Raw genomic sequence first — 13,626 nt, forward strand, 5'->3', positions numbered from 1 at the left:
TATTCTAACTTGTAGATGATTTTAATTCCATTGAGCTCAGAGACACAAGAGCCTCCTCAATGAAATCCATAGTCATTCCTAAGAGATCAATCTTACAATCCACCCTTGGAAAAATAAAAGGATGAGAAAAATATGCCGCCCTTATAACATATCATTGGAAGAGCAGCTCATTGAGTTATCTGACTAATATATACTTCTTAGAAAATCAATATTTGACTGTAAGCTGAACCCAAACAACTGATGATACAGTGAAGAAAGTCCTTAACTTAGAGTCAAGAAAATCTGAGTTCAAATACACTTTTTAGCTCTGTGTTCCTGGGCAAGTCACTTAATCAATCAATAAACATTTACTAAGTGCCTATCCTGTGTCAGGTTAGCTGACCTCTTTCTAGTTGATTTGATTTCAACCCTTTATATAAGCTCTTTGTCTCTTCCTAATGTCTAGCATGGAGCTCTATACATTTGTGGAGGGCAATTCAACAGGACTTCTTGATTAAATGTATAAGGGTACCTGCTCTGTAATTTATAATTCTAGAGGATTTGCTTCCTGTAAGAAGCTTTTCCAATTTGGGAGACAGGTAAGTGGCTCAATGGATAGAGAATTGGAACTGGAATCAGGAAGACCCTGAATTTAGATCCTGCTTCTTATGCAAGGTAACTGAACAAGTCATTAAAAAATAAATCTCTGTCTCAGTTTCCTCATCTGTAAAATGGAGATAATAATAAGGCTCTTGAGAGAATAAAATGAGGCATTCTTTGCTTTTTAAAAATCTTTAATACATTTATTAAAATTTTTTGTTTCTAGGCCCAAGGGGCTATAAAATTGTGCATATTTTTTGACCTAACAATACTACCTCTAGGCGTGAATCCCAAAAGAGATTTTTAAAGAAAGGGAAATGGACCTCTATGTACAAAAATATTTATAGCAGTTTTTTTCTCAGGGCAAAGAATTGGAAATTGAGGGGATGCCCTTCAAATGAGCAATGGCTGAATAAATTGTAGTATGTGATTATGAAAAAAATTCTATAAGAAATGATGAACAGGATATATGAAACATTTGTAAAGTGTTTTGCAACTTTTAAGGACTATAGAAATGCTAACGATTATTACTAGAACAGACTAGATGTTCTCTAAAATTTTGCTCTCTCTTTTTCTTCAGTTCTGCATTTTTATGATTTGATTTCCTTTTTGATCCATCCCTAGATGGATCCTTAGATTGCATCAGCTTTTCTGGTTCCCATGTCCTTCCACTGGTTGCTTTAGCAGTTTTTTTTCTTTATATTTTTATCCATCTATTTACAATTAGGTCTCTCCTTCCTTTCCTCCAATAGCACTTTGTGTCACTGGTGACTTATTCATGACACTTGGTAGAGAACAATCCTATATTCCCCATGGAGACAGCCTGTGCATACAAACACCTGGCAACAGCTGGCACAGCATTGAACACTCCTATTATTACTTTCTGGGTGCATTTGCCTGTGAAACCCTCATCAAGGCTGCAGAATGATGAGGATTGCAGATACCTTTGTAAGGGAGCCACAGAGTGAGACAGAGAGAAAGACCTGGTGGAAGCAGTTCTGATCCCTGGAGAGGGGGGTCCCAGAAGACATGAGGAATCCATCACCTCTAAGGTCCCTATTTCATTTGGGACAATTACCAGTGCATAGGTCCTTCCTTTACTGTTGGTGAAAACTGTTGCTCTTAGGTCTTTATAATTTATTGCTATTGAAAGGCAGGGCTGTAGATCAGAAATTCAGGCCTTGCTTCTTCCCACTAAGAATCATAGGACTTCTGATTGGAAAAGGGCCTTAGAGATCACTTAGTCTGTCAGAATTCTCAGTTTGCCTTTCTGTAAAATGGAGAAAGTAATTTCTGGATTACTTATCTCTCCTGGTGGTTGGGAGGTTTCAAAAGAATAATGTATGTAAAACCTTCATGCACTTTGACAAACTATATAACTATCTTTTATTGTTATTAATGTAATGACCTTCATTGAGGTTCCTTTAAGCCCTCTGATTCTTTGATTCTATAAACACTGGCTGAATGGGCAAGGGCTAGTGTTCTGTCAGAACACAGACCCTTTTATCCTTTCTTTCAATAAATTATTAACAAAGAAAAGATGTTTTCTCCTTTCCATCTGAAGCAGAGAGGAAGAACTAAGTGAAATAGACCCATTCCTATTGTATTTGAACCAGAAATCTATAGAAAAGTCAGAGGAAGTGAGGATTTTAATTGGAACCTGATGGTTTTTTCCCCTCTGTGTACCCTCATGAGGCTGTTTTCTTTCCTTTTCTTTTTTTTTCTGGGAGATGGGTGTGGGTAAAGTTGAATTCTCTCTTAGGTGGTAAATTATTGAAATGGATAAAAAATATATATCATTTGCTCAATAATGTAGAGAGTGGCTGACCCCTGTGGGAGACTTGTCTGAGAAACATCTCCTTCTTCCCTAGAGCGGGTTAAGTGGTAGCCTAATGTTGTAGAAAGAGTCAAGATCCCCTTTTCTTTCTGGCTCAGTCAGTAATCTGTTGTGACCTTGTAAAACCACTTCCTCTTTCTCTGTTTTCATTTCTTATTTTAAAATTGAGAAGGTTGGAGTTCTGAGTAATCTTTATATTTATTTATTTTTTCTTAAAATTCTTGTTCATTTATAGACAACTGTTTAACTGGATTAACTGCAGTAGTCACAAATTTCATATCCCTGCTGTAAGGTGTATCTGTGTACTTTTAATGACCAGTCTTTGTTTTGGAGAAAAGATACTGAATATATCTTTTCATTGACATTGAGAGAGAGGGACTATGGTGCAAAGTGTCAGGCAGGGTCAATTTTTAAAATCTTTATTATAAGGGATAACTAAGTTGGCAGTATAAGGTATATCTAGAAATGAATGTGATCTAAAAAAAAAGACACCCATAAAATATATTTGAGAAATAAAATGAGAGGATCCTAAAGATCCTGATGAACCTTTTTTTTCCTCTAGGTCTAACCATTCAGGGCTAATTCTGGAACAGAGGAAGCATGTGATAACCCAAAAAAACCTCTGTTTCCCAAAGCTAGCCTTTCTACCAATAGGCTACCTCTGCTCTATAAATATTTCCTACCTCCCTTTTTTCTCTAGAAATCCATTCTATTGCTTTTAGAAACTTCTATTTCTCATATAACTTTGGTGATTAATTCTTTTTTAAAATTTTTTCAAAGTAATGTTTTAGTTTTTCAGATACACCAAAGATAGTTTTCAGTGTTCACCTTTGTAAAACCTTGTATCCAATTTTTCTTTTAAAAAATAGCTTTTTATTTTCAAAATAAGACAGCAAGTAATCCAATATATGTTAAACATGTGCAATTCTTCTATACATATTTCTGCATTTATTTTGCTGAATAAGAAAATCAGATCAACAAAGAAAAAAGTGAGAGAGAAAAAAACAAGCAAACAACAAAAAATGAAAATGCTATGTTGTGATCCATATTTAGTTCTCACAGTCCTCTCTCTGGATGCAGATGGTTCTCTCCATCATAAATCTATGGGAATTGGCCTGTATCACCTCATTGTTGAAAGGAGCCACGTCCATCAGAGTTGATCATTGCATAATCTTGTTTTTGCTGTGTACAATGTTCTCTTGGTTCCACTCACTTCACTTAGCATCAGTTCGTGTTAAGTCGCTCCAGGCCTCTCTGAAATCATCTAGCTAATCATTTCTTATAGAACAATAGTATTCATAATATTCATGTATAACTCATTCAGCCATTCCCCAACTGATGAGCATCCACTGAGTTTCCAGTTCCTTGGCACAAAAATGACTGTTAAAAACATTTTTGCACATGTGGGTCCTTTCCCTTTTTTTATGATCTCTTTAGAATATAGACCCATAGAGTTGCTGCTGGATCAAAGGATATGTGCAGTTTGATAGTCCTTTGGGCATACTTTCAAATTTCTTTCCAGGATGGTTGGATCAGTTTACAACTCCATCGACAATGTATTAGTGTCCTAGTTTTCCCACATCTCCTCCAATATTTATCATTATCTTTTTCTGTCATTATAGCCAGTCTAAGAAGTGTGCAGTGGTATCTCAGAGTTGTCTTAATTTGCATTTCTCTATTCAATAGTGATTTAGAGCATTTTTTTCATATGATTAGAAATGGTTTTAGTTTCTTCCTCTGAAAATTGTCTGTTCATATCCTTATGTTCCAATTTTTTCTCCCTTTCCCCTTTCCCTAAGTCAGAAAGCAATCTGATATAGGTTAAACACATGCAATTCCTCTAAACATATTTCCATATTTGTCATGCTACCCAAGAAAAATCAGATCAAAAGGGAAAAAAACACAAGAAAGGAAAACAACAACAACAACAAGCAAACAACAACAAAGAGGTGAAAATACTAAGCTTCAATCCATATTTAGTCTCCAAAGCTCTCTCTCTTGGATGCCAATGGCACTTTCCATGACAAGTTTATTGAAATTGCCTTGAATCAATGCATTATTGAAAAGAGCCAAATCCATCACAGTTGAAATTAGTTTTACTTACATCAGAGTTGGAAACCCAATCAGGTGAGCTCAAGTGATACCAGACTACAAAGCACCTGGCCCTCTTTACATCTCATAGATTCCTTTTCCATATACCAATGAGAGAGCCCAAGTGTTCTGAACTGAAGAAATGGAGGTGTGCCTGAAATCTTGGTATCCTCCGGGTCTGACCTGGTCTGTTAATCTTCTGAGCTCATCTGAAGGTCATTGTTAGGAGCTCCTGGCACAGAGCTGTGATTGTCTGAATGTTAAAGCTCCGATTGAGCTGAGGCATCTCAAGGAAGCCAAGGATAACAAAAAGGATTATTTCAGATGTGTTAGTTGAAAAAGGAGGATCAAAGAAAGGGTAAGACCTTCGCTTGTGGTGGATGGGATGATGAAAACTGATAAAGGAGAACAGACAGAACTGCTCAGTTCTTATCTTATTTTCTATTTCTCTGCAAAGGAGAATGACCTTTATGCAAGGAATGGCAAAAAAGAAATGAGTAACAAAGAAGTAATACCCAAGATAAGTGAGGAAATAGTCTGGCCCCCATAAACCTTGAATGCAGAAAGAAGTGACAGATGGGATTACTGAGCACTATCAATGATGTCTGCAAGATCTTGGATAATCGAAGAGGGAACACAGGATTTAAAAAGAACAAATATCACAATTTTTTTTTAAATGAGAGAACAGATTCTATAAATTACTGAATCAACCAGTGTGACTTTGACTAAATTTTCTGGGCAAGTTCTAGAATGGACCATGAAAAAGATGGTTAGTGAGTATCTAGATAGGGGAGTGCTGATTACTAAGAACCAGCATGGATTCATAATTGAAGGGATGTGGATGACTCAAAGTCACTATTGGTACAATGTCAATTTGACAAGAGGTCTCCAGTGGATGCCCCAGTCTATGCTATTTCCCATTTTTATCAGTGACTGGGATAAAGGCACAGATGGTGTGGTCTTCAAAGCTGGGAGGGATAGATTCAAGGAATTTTGGCAGGCATTGGGTGATTATAATAAGATGAAATCTAATACAGCAGGGACTCCACATGAACCCATTTGGGATTTTCTTGGAGAAGATACTAAAGTGATTTGCCATTTCCTTCTCCAGCTCATTTTACAGATGAGGGAACTGAGTCAAACAGGGTTAAGGGACATGCCCTGGGTCACACAGTTAGTGACTATGGGCAGATTTGAACTCAGGAAGTCCATGCTGGGCTCTCTATCCACTCTGCTACCTGGGTGCTCATCAGCAGGAGGAAGAGGCAGCCAACAAAACAAAACAAACGAATGTGAACTGAGACTTCAGTAAGAGAGGCACAATTTCCAGCAAATTCCCAATGTCCACTGCCGCTGATCAGCTCTCATTGCTGCCTTGTGCTCAGACCTAGGACACGCTGTTTAGGAAGGATGCTGAAATCTCGGAGCGGCCAGAAGAGGGGAACTGGATGACTAATTGCATCTCTGTTAATTAAGATTTATTAGGCTGGGGAAGAGGACTCAGGCAGGACGTCAAAGCTATACTCAAGTATTGGAAAGGCTACTATGTAAAGAGAGATGAGGACTTGTTCTGTCTGGCTCCAAACAGGAGCAACAGGTGAAGCTGTGAGAAGGCATCTGAAACCAGTCTCTGTGAACACAAAATGCCCCTCTGTGGTAGCACAGCTGGGTGGCGTGGACGGGGAGCACCAAACCTGGAGCTAGGAAAATCTTAGACACCTAGCTGTGTGATCCTTGGCAAGTCCCTTCACCCCGTGTGCCTCAGTTCCCTCATCTGTAAAATGAGTTGGAGAAGGAAATTGCAAATCCCTCCAGTATCTCTGCCAAGAAAACTCCACACACTGAACTGACACAACTGAAAATGACTAAATTTCGATTAATAATGATAACAGCTATTATTTATATAGTGCTTAAGGTTTATGAAACATTTCTTTCAGCTAGGAGGACTCATCTTCTTGAATTCAAATCTGATCTTGGATACTTAGTAATTATGTGACTTTGGACAAATCACAATTCTGTTTGCCTTGGCTTCCTCATCTATAAAACGGGCTGCAGAAGAAAATGGTAAACTAGTCTAGTATCAAATTTCTCATGGGGTCAAGAAACAATATAATATAAATAATATTTGCATTATAAAGCAATAAATAAATTTATTTTATATTATACATTTATATTATAAAATAATATGCTATAATATAATAAACAAATAAAATGAAAAATATTATAAAATAATGTAAACATATATATATATATATATATATTCCATTTTATCCTGGGAGGTAAATAATATTCTTATCCCCATTTTACAGATAAGAAACTGAGACAGTGTTTAAGTGCTTGCATAGCCAGTAAGTGTATATGATAGGATTTGAACACATACTTTCTTGATTCCAAATCTAATGCTTCAAATGAATACATTATGCCATCTTCACTATCCCTCCTAATGTAGCTAGTCCTCCATGGGAGCTATTAGTAAAAATGATAAAGGACTAAAGATCTCACTTCCCTGCAAGTATGGAATAGAGGGAGAAATTTGCAGCAACCTGAATAAAATGTGTCATGCTTTTATTTCTTCCACAGAAAAGTGACTGTTCTCTGTGTTCAAAGTGCAGGCTGGAATATTCCTAAAAGAGAATAAAAAAAGGGCCCAAGGGATACCTCTCCATTCTCTTAATTATTAGGACAAATGAAGTGTACCTTAAAACAAACAAGCCATAAGGGCTTCAATATGAAGACAAAGAAGAAGGGGATCTGAAGGAGCAAAGGGGAATCCCATCCTATATCAGAAGGTTCAGGTGGGAAGAAAAATGAGACCCAGAGAATGAAGATGTGCTATTGGGTGAGAAACCATCCATTAAGAGTTAGAGGAAGAAGAGAAAAATGCTAGGAGCTTGGTGCCTCCCAAATGAAGACTACAGTTGTAGCTGTTGTTTATCCTAAGTTTTCAAAAAGGACCAATGACATTACAAGGTGGTGTCTTGAGTCTGGTGTGAATTGGCTTTAGGGGAAGCAGAGTTGCCCAAAGTTGTCAGTCTCACTTGCTCTTCCAGAGTCATGTAAGTCCAGTAGCAAGACAAAGTCAAGATGTTGGCCCAGATGCAGTGCATGACTTTGATGGTTGACTGAGCTCTAAGAGTTCCTAAGGACTGCTTCTACTGTTTTCATGGCAACTGGGACAATTTATTCTCATGAATCCATTCTCCTGGGAGAGCAAATTGTTCTCATGAACTCATTCTCCTGGGAGAGCAAATTGTTCTCATGGGCCCATTCTCCTGGGAGAGCAAATTGTTCTCATGCTCCCATCTTGAGTTTGGAGTAGATAGTCCACTGTCATTAGTGAGTTTGCAGCCTGTCAGTGATTCTCAATCTGGTTTAGGCCATCTACTGAGATAGTTTTACCTGGGGGTAGTTACTGCAATACTGCAGGTTCTTGGAGTCACAGGTGACAGGTGAAAGGTGGACATCAAAGGTGGATGAGCAGCCCTGAAAAGGCCTTGGCAAACCCTCACCCTCAAGTGCTAGTTTCCTAAATACCTACCCACACACCTTACCATTGTTCCTATTTGTTGCTATAACAAAACAACTCTAATAGAGACATCTACTGACTTCCCAGGGCATACATCCAGAACATTATTGAGACTGTCTCAAAGCTTGTAAAAAATCCTTTCTGGAGGTCTGCTATGTTTGTCCAAGGCTTTGGGACCTGAAGAACTCTGTAAGAGCATGAGGATGGGTGAGGGCATCCAGGAACCTCTCTGACACAGAATGTTCTAAAAAAACTGAAAGGGTGGTGAGGAGGAAGAGGAACCCCCCTCCCTAACAATAATCATAATATTCCCAGGACTTTTAGGTTTGCAAAATTCTTTTTTTTTTGTTTTTTTTTTTTGTTTGTTTTTGTGTTTCGATAATTAAATTTTAATTTGCAGATAAATGCTTATGAGCAATGAGTCATCATAGTTCCTTAAACCTTGAAACTCTATGCTTACCTGTTTTAAAATAAAGATCCCAATGACAATATTTCTGCATTTGTCTAAATTTTGTTTTTTCTTACACTATGGCATTTATGCTGTATTTCTTCATTTCCTTGTCCACATCCTCTCTCCTGGTTGAATAGTTTATGCAGAGTGATTTCAATCTTGGTGTTTTTGTTTCTCACCTTCTGTAAAATAAACTCCACAAGACTATAGGAGAGACTTTATGGAGCCTAGGATGTGGTCAGGAGGCAGGCTTTCACTTCTTTGGGAAGCTTTTCCGTGTTCATCCCTCCTTCTTTCAATAAACTGATTCTGGGAAAAGAATACTGAAAAGGGTTAGCACAATCCAGACAATCTCTTGAAAGGAAATCCCATGAGTGGACGGGAATTCTCCAATGTACTGACAGAGATGAAAGGCTCTCATGTGGTCACAAATCACATATTGGAATCTGCATGAATAAATGAGGGCTGTCCCAGCTGGTCATAGCCACCATTGACAAAGTAGTCCCCATATCCTACTGGAATTTAGATACCCAGATTGTCTGTATCTGTGTGAATGGCTTCTACAAATAAAGCATCCCCAGATCCAGTCATTCTTCAAGGTTAGCCTTGGTGCACTCTGGCCCTGAAGGATCCAGACCTATTATCCTTCCCAGCTGGCCTTTATAGAGTTGTTCTACTATTTCCTCAACATGTGCTCCAAGACTAACCCCAATGATGTGGATAACCATGACACACCAAGCACCAGTAGATTGCTGATGAATTGGGAGATTTCCAGACCGAGTTTTATCACATTGTCCACAGCTGAGTAATAATATTCATGGATCCATAAACCCAGGCTACTGCAATTGCAGTAGCAATCACCTTCACATCTGCCACATGCAGAAGAGTATGGATAAATTTATCAATCCAAGATGGCTTTGTTCCTAATGTCCAAGAATTCCACTGACTCACTGATGAATGCAGGAAAGATTTGTTTTACATTCTTGCAAGGATGGGTACCTAGGTTAGTAGATACCAGTTGAATAGGTTAAAGAGGAGAGAATACGGTTATTTTATTTTTACATGAATGAAAATGAATTAAATGCATTTATTAATCACTTACTATGTGCTATGCACTAAGTGCCCTCTTTTTTAATTAAATTTTTTTTCAAAGTTCTTTACATAATTCTCTTATTTAAGCTTCAACAACCATGTGAAGTATGGTTATTTCATTTTATGATAAAGAAAAAAGATTTTAAGATAAGTTAAATGACTTGTTTAGGATTTCATAGCTCAGTACCCAACACATAGTAAGCATTTAATAAGTGCTTGTTGACTGACAACCATTCAATGTCTAAAGTGGGATTTGAATCCTAATCTGGTCTTCTATCCCCCATATAACACTGCTTCTCAAATAGGAGAGAAATAGCCACTAAGTTCTAGATTCTCCACTCTTCTGTTGGGATGAAATTAATGAGTTTTCCCCTATTTTCTGGCAATCTAAGATTTTTTGGACTTGCTGTAGTTATTTCTTGTTTACCCACCTGGGGCAGAACTCACCTTTTCTATCCTGAGAAGGGCAGTTGCAGATTCCTAAAGACTCCTCATTTCTTTGGTAACCAGGTGTTGAGAAGAAATTTCTTTTCTGTATTTACTGAATAGGAGATATTATACCCTAATTTGGAGTGATGTATCTATCAATGAGTCTGCGTGGGTACCACAAAGGAAGGATTTGGGTCTCTCGGAACTGGAGTGTGACTAGTGATTTGCTTTGGGAAATGGATATTAATATTGTTTGCTTTTAATATATTTTCCTGATTTGTTGTTGTTGTTGTTAACATTTTAAGCAAGGTGTCTCTTTTCAGGCCACAATGTGACGGCTTGTAACTTATAATTGGGCAAGGGGTTTCTGAGACTGGGAATTGGGGCTTAGAGCATTACTTTAAGAACATATAAGCAAAAGTCTAGTTTAAATAGGCAGATATAGCAGAAGATACTTGCTACGCTTATTAAACCAAATGATTGCTATTCATTTCTTTTTTTAAAAAAATTCAATTTCATTTTATTTTATATTATGGATTCTCTTTCCTTCTTCCCTTATTCACTCTTTGAGAAAACAAGAAAAAAACAAAAGACATTACAAATGTGTATAGTCATGCAAAACAGATTCTTGCTTTAGCCATGTTTCCTTCTCCTCCTCCACCCTCAGCAAAAAGAAAAAGACAGAAAGATAAGGAAAAATGCTCAGTCTGTACTCTGTGTTCATTAGCTTTTGATCTACAGGTAGAGAGCATGTTTCATCACGAATCCTTTGGAATTGTGGATGGTTATTGTGCTGATCAAAGTTCCTCAGTCTTTCACAGTTGATTATCTTTACAATATTGTAGTTATTATATAAATTGTTCTTTTTATTCTGTTCACTTTATTTCATATCAGTTCATACAAGTTGTCCCAGACTGAGCACTATTCATTTCTAGTGATTTATATGGAGCCAAATGATGCTGCCAGAAAAAATTTATTACACCTTGCATAAGATCATATAATCTCAGGCAAGAAACTGAAAATCTTTGGTTCACAGACAGTGTTTTCATTATCATCATCACCACCAACAAACACTTACAATGTCCCTCTGATATAGAAGATAATGTTAAATGTTGGGGATACAAAGTCAAATGTTAATTTTCATGTTGTCTTTCTCATTTGATTACAAGCTCCTTGAGGGCTTTGGATTTTTTTTTTTTGGTAACCCCAGTGTTTAGCACAGTGACTAGCACATAATAGGTGCTTAATAAATGCTTATTGAGTTAATGGTGAACAGTCTAGCCAAAAGAACAGGGACAGGAAATAGAATACCAAGTTTAAAGAACAGCAAATCATAATGTGAGCACACATTTTCATAGCACTTTATGGTTTGGAAAGTTCTTCATATATATATTGTCACATTTGGTCCCCACAACAACTTCAGTTCTACTATTATCCCCATTTTGCAGATGTGGAAATGGAGTATCAGAGAGGTTACATGATTTGTCCTGAGTTACAAAACTACTAAGTACTCAGGATAGAATGTAGAGTCAGATCTTTCTGACTCAAGGTTCAACACTTATTTTTTTTTTTTGGTGAGGGGCAATATGTATGTTTTATTGAATTTTATAAATTTTTTTTGTTTTTTCCACTTAATAGTATTTTATCTTTTTCAATTACATGTAAAGATAATTTTTGTCATTTACTTTTTTTATGTGATTTCTTTTCTTTTCTTTTCTTTATTGGTAAGGCAATTGGAGTTACGTCATTTGCCCAGAATCACAGCTAGTAAGTGTCTGAGGTTGAATTTGAATTCAGGTCCTCCTGACTTCACAGCCAGTACTCTAATCATTGTGCCCTCTAGCTTTCCCTCAACATTTATTTTTATAAGAATTTGATGTCCATTGTTTTCTCCCTCCTCCTTTTTCCCTTCTCCAAGACTGCAAACAATCTGATATAGGTTATACATGTACAATCATATTAAACATATTTCTGTATTAGTCATGTTGTGAAAGAAAAATCAGAACAAAAGAGAAAAACCACAATAAAGAAAAAAACAGCAAAAAAAAAAAATGAAAATAGTAAGCTTTGATCTGCATTCAGTTTCCACAGTTCTTTCTCTAAATGTGGATTACATTTTCCATGATGAATCTTTTGGAATCATCTTAGATTTGTAATGCTAAGAAGTTGATCATTGCACAATGTTGCTGTACTACTACAATATTCTTCTGGTTCTGCTCACTTCAGTCAGCATCAATTCATTTAGGTCTTTCTGAGTCTTTGGTTCAGCACTCCTAAAATTTGGAATGATGGGATCCTGACCAGGGTGAAGTTTATCTTATAAAGGTTGGTAAGAATATGTCTGAAAGCTTGCAAATATAATCCCAGAGTATGAAGAGTTTTGCAGCCCTTTGAGGATAGTTCCAATTGTTCTCTAGAATGCTTGCACCTGTTCACAATTCTACCATGAGTGTATTGGTGTACCTCTTTTTCCATATCCCATTCAGCATTTGTCTAGACAACCTTTTTAAGGAGATTATCTGAGAAGGATTAAAGAAATACAAGACATTAGTGATCAGAACTGGTAGGATCAAGTGAGAGTTTTGTAGAAGGCTGGCATTTGTTGCCTTTGCAGTTTCATTTGTAGGCTGCCGAGGAGATATCGACAGATAGGAAGAAATTAAAGATTATAGAGAGCTGGGATGATATAGCAGACAGTGTACTGGAGAATGTGGGAGGTCACAGGTTCACAATTGCATATAGTAGGTCTTAGCCAGTCTTGGCTTTGGAAAGACAAGGAACCTTTTCATCTTCCACTGAAGAAAGGAGGAGATGGTTAATCTCACAGAGATGAGAAATGAGTAGGGGAGAGAACGAGCTCTCAGTCATTGGCCTAAGCTTGTTTTTCTGTGAAATATAAAAAAAATAGATATGTATTTAGTACTACAAAGTTCACAAAGGGTTTTTAACATGCATTATTTCATTTGAACCTCACAAAAGCATGAGGTTTAGGTAAAATTATCTCCAGTGTATACAGAAGTTCAGAGAGATTCAGTTACTTGATTATACAGATAAAGTAGTAAGTGTCACAGACAGGTAGCATTCAAGCCTGGGTCTCCAGCTTCCATTTACTATGTCACTACCACCTATGTAAGGACCAGTTGAAGGAAATGGACATGGAAATTGGGAAGGGGATAACTACAGCTTAGACAAGAAAAGATTTAAAGGAAATGTGGTAACTCACTCCAGTTATTTCAGACCCTGTCAAGGTCATGTGGGATTAAACTAGTTCCCTAAAACTAGAAGCAATGAAGGGAGATTACAGAGGCAACTGTTGGCTTGGATTAAGGAGAATCTTCACAATTAGAGGCCTCCCCGTCATGGGAGGCCTTCAAGCTGAGAGTGGAAGAACACAGAGTAACCTAGATAGTCCTAAGACTGTCAAAACTCTGAGCTTCAGGGCTTTGGCCTTATATTTGTGAGACAATTTTCAATTTAAAGAGAATAAATTTGCTTATTTATGCAGTTGCTGCATTGGTCAGAGTAGATAGAAATCAGATATCTGAGTCAAGAATGTCTGGTTTCAAGTCCCTTCTTGGAAATATACTGGCTCTGTGAATCTAGGCAAATTGCTCACCTTCT

General features: G+C 37.2%; 1 pseudogene; it reads right to left on the reverse strand.

Moving 5' to 3' along the window:
- Positions 1–7,888: 7,888 nt before the first annotated feature.
- LOC141556558 (phospholipase A1 member A pseudogene) lies at positions 7,889–12,480 on the reverse strand (annotated as a pseudogene).
- Positions 12,481–13,626: the final 1,146 nt, after the last annotated feature.

The sequence above is a fragment of the Sminthopsis crassicaudata genome, chromosome 2, assembly GCF_048593235.1.
Source record: "Sminthopsis crassicaudata isolate SCR6 chromosome 2, ASM4859323v1, whole genome shotgun sequence".
Classification (NCBI taxonomy): domain Eukaryota; kingdom Metazoa; phylum Chordata; class Mammalia; order Dasyuromorphia; family Dasyuridae; genus Sminthopsis; species Sminthopsis crassicaudata.